Source organism: Notothenia coriiceps, unplaced genomic scaffold, assembly GCF_000735185.1.
Source record: "Notothenia coriiceps isolate Sejong01 unplaced genomic scaffold, NC01 NC01_scaffold00028496, whole genome shotgun sequence".
Classification (NCBI taxonomy): domain Eukaryota; kingdom Metazoa; phylum Chordata; class Actinopteri; order Perciformes; family Nototheniidae; genus Notothenia; species Notothenia coriiceps.
The window spans coordinates 1-8,515 of NW_011361197.1; the positions used below are offsets into that span (position 1 = coordinate 1).

The 8,515-nt window shown below is 38.2% G+C and overlaps 1 pseudogene; it reads left to right on the top strand.

Annotated features, from left to right (window-relative positions):
• The first annotated feature begins 3,070 nt into the window (after nucleotides 1-3,070).
• LOC104958245 (zinc finger protein 239-like) lies at nucleotides 3,071-4,271 on the top strand (annotated as a pseudogene).
• Nucleotides 4,272-8,515: the final 4,244 nt, after the last annotated feature.

Here is an 8,515-nt window from a genome sequence, read left to right on the forward strand (position 1 = left end):
CCCCCCCCTCCACAAACATGGGAGTAGTGAAGAGTGAGACTGGAGCTGGTGGAAGGTGTAAATAGGGAAGTTGTTGGGACCTATCATTGGTCTTCAAAGCAACAGTTGAACCGGTTCTGCTAATTTGTGATGCATTGGTCGTTTATAGAGGGGGGGTGGGGGTGGGGCTTCAGGCTTGTAGCTGTTCATCTGTCTGAGAAGGAGGGAAGTCTTTTTTTAATCCTACACGGTTGTTTACTACTAGTACCCATGTGTCAGCATTATTGTTTTTTTGTGTTGCTAAATACATATGTAACCCACATTAAAACATAGTAAATTAAATCATGTAAATGTGTAAATATGCTTTAAATAAATATTGGTATTATATTAAAAAGCATAAAAGTCATTAAGAAGTTATTTCATTAAAATACGAGTTTAAAATTGGTCAACGATATCATGCCTTTAAAATAAATGAAAGTAGGATGACAAAAATAGCAACGGCCCTTTCCCTTTAAGGGATCTGTGCTCAGCAGCCAAGCAGCTAGCAGGAGAGAGAAAGAAGCACGGAGCAACAGATGAGAACAAGTAAATCTACGTAAAAGTTGATTTAAAAAAGCTAAAAATACCATCCACACGGTCGGCTAACCCAGTAGACGGTATAGAGATTAACCAATAGTTTTTTGGTGAGTCAAACTGGACGCTGCACTAGGTCAGAAACCAGAGGGGACTATGAAGTCCACTGTAGACGGACCACTTTTGGACAAAATGTACTCTCCATCAAAGGCAGCTCTTTGTGGAATAGCCTCCCAACTGAGATACAGGATTGTCCCACTCTCAATAGCTTTAAAGGTCAACTCAAAGAATGGATGAGAAACAAACAGACGTGCAATCACCGCTAAATGCACTTTAACACAGGGGTATCTCCTCTTGCACTTTAGGTAGCTCTTTTGTCTTGTCTTGCACTTTATATGTCGTAGCTGCTACATTGTACTGCCATGTGGTAAATACTTGTATGCTGCTCTTGATCTTTTGCACTGTTTGCATATCATGTATTTTGTTTGTGCTATGTTTGTAAAATGTAATTTTCTAAAATGTTTTATGTGAGGGACTGCGGCTGGAAATGAGCTCAAAGCTAAATCTGGTACTGTTACGTTTGATACATTTGTAATGCTTTACGTGTTCATCACTGTGCCTTGTCCCTGCCAAATAAACCATAAAAAACAAACAAAACAAAAAACCTTTTCATTGGAAAGTGTGTTAGCTGTAAGGGAAGCTATGAACATGTCTTTAACTGTAATTTAATTGATATTTAGTTTGGCTGAAAATATGTGGCTTTAATGTGTGTTTTACAACCAGGAATATGTGTTATTTTGTGTAAATTAGATAAACGAGACATTTAAACGACAGTAAAGCCGCTATTTTGAGCCTCATTGTAAGCCGTATTGAGAGAGAGAAAAAGAGCTTAAGTACAGTTTACAGTAGTGATGATAATGTATTATTTGATTTATTATGTTAGTTATTTATTTTCTTTCATCACCTTTTGTACAGTACATGTTTTTTGGACTGGATAAGAAATTGATCCTAGACGGTGCTGCGAGTCTGAAATAAGATGGAGGCCGGACCCACGGACCTCTGTAGATCTTTGCGACAGCGTGAGGACTTCCTGGTTTCCCAAAGGAAATGAGGTGAACTCGCTGAGTGGTAGGAGTACTGGAGTTTATTTAATTTCATCAGAACAGATTATAAGTTTAGAACTGAAAACAAACCACAACAGAGTTGGAACTGAACTCACTTTATTTCTGAACTGAATTTAAGTTGTACCTGGATTGAAAGAGACACTTTATTTTGGACGTTCTTTCAAATTATGACTTGTGGTACAATTGTCTAATTTCATTGATGTTGAAACTGTAATTATTTCACCTGTAAAAGGGGAAAAGAACAAAAAGAGTTAACTCAGGAGTGATTAAAATAGGAACAACCTATAAATAATATTTTAGTAGACCGGTCTAAACTAAAATGGTAAATGGTAAATGGACTGTACTTATATAGCGCTTTATCCAGTCTTTACGACCCCTCAAAGCGCTTTACACATGTCGTTCACCCATTCACACAGAGCAGTGCACCTTACTCTAGGAACTAACATTCACACACATTCACACACCGTTGGCCATCGGGAGCAACTCAGGGTTAAGTATCTTGCCCAAGGATACATCGACATGTTGACTGCATGGGCTGGGATCGAACCCACAACCTTCTGGTTGAAAGACGACCACACTCCCTCGCAGCCACAGTCGCCACAGTGATGGCTATTGTGTACTATGAATACAATTTAATTGGCCATAGAAATACCAAAACAAAGGAAAAGAACGCAAACAAAAGGGAGGGGGCTCTGTGATGATGATGATGATTGTGTGAGGCTGGAGCTGGAGGAAGGAGTAACGGGGGATGGTGTCAGGGCCCTCCCATTGCTCAGTTTCTGTCCTTTTTCAACTACTTTTGCTTCTGTACATCTATTTTCAGACTGTGCAACTATTTTAGTCCCTTTGAATCTATGTGCATTATTCTTGAGTCTATCTTTTGTAATTTGACATCTACTTTTGGTAGTTTAGCATATATTTTGAGTGTTTTCCATTCACTTTGTTCTTTTTAAATCTATTTTAATTAATTTTCTTTATCTTTAAGTTATTTTTCAACTATTTTTGATCGTTTTAGAATATAATAGAATATATCTTTTTTGTCATCATACAAAGTACAAAGAAATGTCCTTGGCAACACTCACTGCAGTAAAAAATAGACACAATAAATAAGAGTGGTAAAAGCATCTATATTCAGCGTTATGAATGTATTTGAACTCATTCCCATTACAGTTTTGGTTGTTTTGCATCTATTTGTTGGTTTTAGGGTCAGGCTCCCAGCCTGAAGTGTCTGAAATAACTTTGTCCTCACTGCCGGGACCCCCTCCCCCGCTTGAGTCCTGCAGAGATTTGTCCCTCCCAAATTCCTGTTAGTTTGGGGGAGGGACCATCAGGAAACAGAGCTCTTCATATAAGAGCTGCAGGACTTGTGCAGACAGTCAGAGCCCAGAGACTAGATGGAGGATCAGCAGAGGAGCAGCAGCTCTCAGGTCAGAACACTCTCACTATTTCTGTTCTACTTTTATGTTTGCGCCACAACACCAAGTCAAATGTCTCGTAAGGTAATGATAACTGTGGAAATAAATGAATAATTTATAAAAAATGTATAGAAATATCGATTAAAAACAATTACAACATTTGGAAACTTTAAGTGCTATAAAGAGGTAAACATGTGGAAATATAATTAGTAATAAAGGAAATACAAAATATTTAAATTGAAAAATAATGTCAATATCAAAAGAAACTCCTCGATAACCAGCATTTAAGTAATCAACACATTCATTTTTACTATTATATTTAATATTATGCAGAATTAGGGCTTTTGTTGCTGGTACTTTCAGTATGTTTAAAATAGTTGTTTACCTTTACTGCTGCATTTGAGTGATTCTTTAACAGTTATTTAATAACACTTGTTGAGAACGATTAGTTGAAAATGATAGCTCAATTACTTTTGTTTTTGTTCAAGAAGGCATGTTGCAAAAGATTGTCAAAAACTGTACTTAATGAATGTCTCTCTCTGTATGTATGTTGCTTTAGAACCAGAGAGGAACACAGGGACTCAAACTTCACGGCTGTGATCTGTGTGACAAATCCTTCAAAGGATCTACAGACTTAAAGAGGCATCAGAGAGTTCATACTGGAGAGAAACCGTACAACTGTGACCTGTGTGGGAAAACGTTTTCTAGAGATAGTAACTTAAAAGTCCACAAAGGCATCCATACTGGAGAGAAACCGTACAGCTGTGACCTGTGTGGGAAAATGTTTGCTCTTAAATGTGCTCTTCAAGCCCACCAGCGCATCCACACTGGAGAGAAACCCTACTCGTGTGAAACGTGTGAGAAATTGTTCAGATTATTGAGTGATTTTAGACGACATGAACGAACACACACCGGAGAGAAACCCTACAGCTGTGACCAATGTGGGAACACATTTTCTCAGGGTAGTATCCTTAAATCCCACCAACGCACTCACACTGGAGTGAAACCGTACTGGTGTGAAACGTGTGGGAAATTGTTCTCATCATCAAGTAACCTTAAGCAACATGAACTCACTCACACTGGATAGAAACAGTATAAATGTGACAACAAATGTGAGAACAAATTTCCTCATGGTAGTTCCCTTAAAGTCCACCAGAGCGTTCACACTCCATCATGTTGAATATGTTTCAGAGCCAAGCTAGCCTGATAGCTGAGTAGTTATTTTCTGAGCTTCTCTCCACAGTTTCCTCTCTAATGTATTTTTACAAATGTATATACTTTTTTTGTAATTTTTTATTTTCAATTGAACCTTTGCAAGTTTTCCCCCAAAAGAAAAAAGTATATGACATGTTTTGTTTCATTTCATAATAAAAAGGAAATTTGTCCAAAAGCTTGTTCTGTGTCTCTGAATATGCTTTTAGTCATTTGGTTCACACACTGATCTTGGGGCTTCAGGCTTGTAGCTGTTGATCGGTCTGAGAATGAGGGAAGTCACCTTAAAATCCACAAGCCAATCACACTGGAGAGACACCATACTGTTGTGAAACAAATGTCTCTTTGTAGTTCCCTGAAAGCCCTCCAGCTCATTCACGCTGCGTCAGGTTGATATTCTGTAAGAACAGAACAGACTGCTTACTGGGAACAGGAACTATGAAAAACATCCCACAATAAGTTTCCAGTCACAACATTTGATTAACCAAACAGATTATTAGAGAAGATACTCAGCAGATTAAGGAACAGAAAAACAAAATACCTTCAATGCAGCTTAACGAGGCTAGCAGTTTAACCCGGGAAATAGAATATTTCATAAAAGGAAAAACATTAACTTTTGAACTGAAGCATAACAAGGCTATAGAATTACTTTACTTATTTCTCACTAACCTTATGATTTTTACTCATTCAATGTGGGTATTTAATGTTTATAAGGTCAATATAGCTAAGACTCCTGGCAGGCTAATCTTAATGTTAGCTAATAACAAAGGTAGCTTACGTTAACTAAAACCACCATGCCATTCATGTTATAAGAGCTTTTCTGAAATTAATTGAACATTTTGAAATGCTTATTAAAACATGCTTACAATGTTACAAATTACAAATAACTGACACAAAATGTATATGTACTGTTTCTGGTTTTGAACGTTTCTGAACATACAGCCATCATGTGGTTTCCTTTTTCTCAACCTACGCTTATTTTAATTGGCAAAATATACAGTCTTGATCAAACACAAATCAAGATTATGTTAGTGTACTGTTTAGCTCTCGCCTCAAAAGTTTTCTGAAACGTATTTTTTTCAAATTGGCGTCCGTCTTTTGTCAAAAATATCTCAAATTCCAGATCTTCCCAAACTCGGATCAATTCAGTTATAACCTGGATAACTGCGACTGAGTCTCACATTACAAGTATCTTTAGTGTCTCTCTTCTCATACCCAATGTGTCTTAGTGTTTTAAAAGGGCAAACCAGTTAACTCAAACATTTCAATTGAACATCAATGTGAAATAAAAACATTCAGTGAATGTTGGGCAACAAAAAATGCCAAGAACCTTTCTGAACTCAAAGCTCACTAAAATGTGTCAATGTCCTTAGACCCTCACATCGTACAAGGAAAAACTTCTGGAGAAAACCCACAGTTTAAAGGGAAACATGGGAGAAACCTCAGGGAGAGCAACAGAGGAGGGATCCCTCTCCCAGGACGGACAGACGTGCAATAGATGCCGTGTGTAAATTGAAAAAAGATAATACATTTGCAACATAGGTAGACCAAATGTTTGGAAATGCATGTGTGTATAATAGGAAGATGAATACACGAGGATATCCATCCAGGACTTATGATCCAGGACCACAGCCACGACTCAAGATCCAGGGCTTGCGATCCGAACTCAGGACCACAGCAACAGGATCAGCCACGACTCAGGATCCCGGCGTAGATAGACACCAAAAAGAAATTTGGGGAAACTGGGTTAATCGGAACATGAGAGTACACAGGTACAGACAGAGAGAAGGAAGAAGTAAGATGTCCCCCGACAAACTAAGCCTATATCAGCAAAACTAGGGGCTGAATCTAATCAGCCCTAACTATAAGCTTTATCAAAAAGGAAGGTCTTGAGCGCACTCTAAAAAACGGATAGGGTGTCTGTTAACACTATAATCAACACAAAACCAATCTACAGCTAAGAAGTAGCTTAGCAGCAGAGGTGGGAAGTGCATTTACTCAAGTACTGTACTTAAGTACAACTATAGAGGTACTTGTACTTTACTTGAGTATTTACAATATATGCTACTTCTACTCCGCTACAGTTCAGAGGTACATGGTGTACTTTTACTCCACTACATGTATTTAATCCCTTTAGTTACTTCACAGATGTGGATGAATGATGTGAAATCTAATCAAGTGTTGAATCAGACTTTAGTTCCACCTGGAGTAAATTCACAAGCTACCCTGCAGTATACAAATTCATTCAAACTAGCTGCACCTTTACCAGCTTTGAGAACACTTTGATGATCAATCATTATAAAACATATCATATATATTATTCTGATATGGACCAATCTGCAAAATGAATACTTTTACTTTTGGTAATTTAACTTTATTTTGATGCTACTTTTAATACAAGATCTGAGTACTTCTCCCACCTCTGAAATACAGCATTTGTCTCAAAGTACACGGTGGTGAAATCTTGTTTACTTATATTCCTAAACACCTCAGTGCAAGATATATAAGACAAACATTCATGCACTATAGTACCAGCAGTAAAAGCACAGCCTCATTTTTAGCCTCATGCTCAGCGGTAAAAGTGTTAAGTATTATCAGTAGCAAAAGTATTTGGTATTATATAAAAGTACTCAGTATTATTCGTAGTAAAATTACTCCGTATTTTAGTAAAAGTACTCAGTATTATCAGTAGTAAAATTATGCAGTTTTATAGTAAAAGTACTCAGTATTATCAGTTTTAAAGCACACAATATTATCAGTATTAAACTATTCAGTGTTACAGTAAACGTACTCAGTATTACCCAGTGTTTCTGCTCCTCTTTGTTCTTCAGTTTATTGATGTTCATCGACTAGCATTAGCCACCTAGCATGGAGCAGCTAACAGCAGATAAGGACCCGGATGAAGAGGTGGAATTGTTCTAGAGCTCCTCTCGTCTCTTCTTCTCCTGAGAGAAACTGGTTATATTCTAATATATCACAGTTTTACAAAGACTGGATCCTGCCTGAGAGCATGGTAGAGAGCAGAAGTACCCGGATGCGGGCCCACAGAGCATGCGCAGTAGTTTTCCTTTAAGCCCGGCCTCCCGTCTCCCGCTCTCAGTCAGATGAATGGAGAGATCAAATAAATCTGAATTCAGCTTCTAGATAATTTTATAAATTTTAAAACCTAATGACTCAAATAAAAGCCATGACTTATTATAATACATCAATGTCCAGTGTATCCTTTACAGTCTCAACGAGTGTATCACTGTTATCAAGGGCGGATAACAGCTGATGCATCCTGGGAGTTCAGTGTTTCCCCTAGGTTTACTGCCTTGGCAGGGTGCTGCGAAAAGTTTTTGCGAACATTTCCGAATATTTTTTTTATCCTCTGGAGCAGAGAGAGGAGCTGTGGATTATTGTTATTGATATCGTACAGTAACAAAGTATTTGTACATTAAAAAGTAATACAGTACAGTGTTACACTGTACTGTATTACTTTTATTCAAACTCTATTCCCTTCTTATCATGTAGCCTACACTTCTTCCTTTCATTGATACATTTAAATCACCTGACTACAGCATATAACATACCTGCTGCAACCCTGTGCTGCTGCTGCTTCTCTCTGCCTCATCCTCTATTGCTGGAGGCAGATCCACCTCATCTGATCTCTGATATGAAAGCAATCGTGTTATGATCATCATATTGAGCTATTGGTGTGAGTCTAACATTAAACAAGCAGTCTGCTTCTCATACATTGCTGACGATACATGACGAGTCACTGCCGCTAAATGCCGGTAGCATCAAGCTAGCAAATCCTGCATTAGCCTCACATCAACAGGTGTAGACAGAACATCCAATTATCCTGAGCTAATTTACTGAATAAACCAACTCACATCTCCTGTCTTTTTTTTCACCCAACTCATTAGACTATTCTCCTGCTGGCGTTTCATTGTTGTTTTCTGTCAAATTCAATACTGTAGTTCAAAACCGCGGTACCTGCTCACCATCTGGGAGCTATTTTTAGAATGCGCACGCTACGTTCGTTGTCGCGTTCGCGCGCGTCCACCTGGGCAGGCTGTGTGTGTCCTTCTCCCCGTGACGATAACGGCTTGCGGTTAAAAAATAATAATAAACAAATTTGAAACTACTGGGGGGACACACAAACGGGACGACAGCAGAGCTGTTGTTCTCCTCCTTTCTTCCGCTCTTGTCTCTGATTGTGAGTGTGTG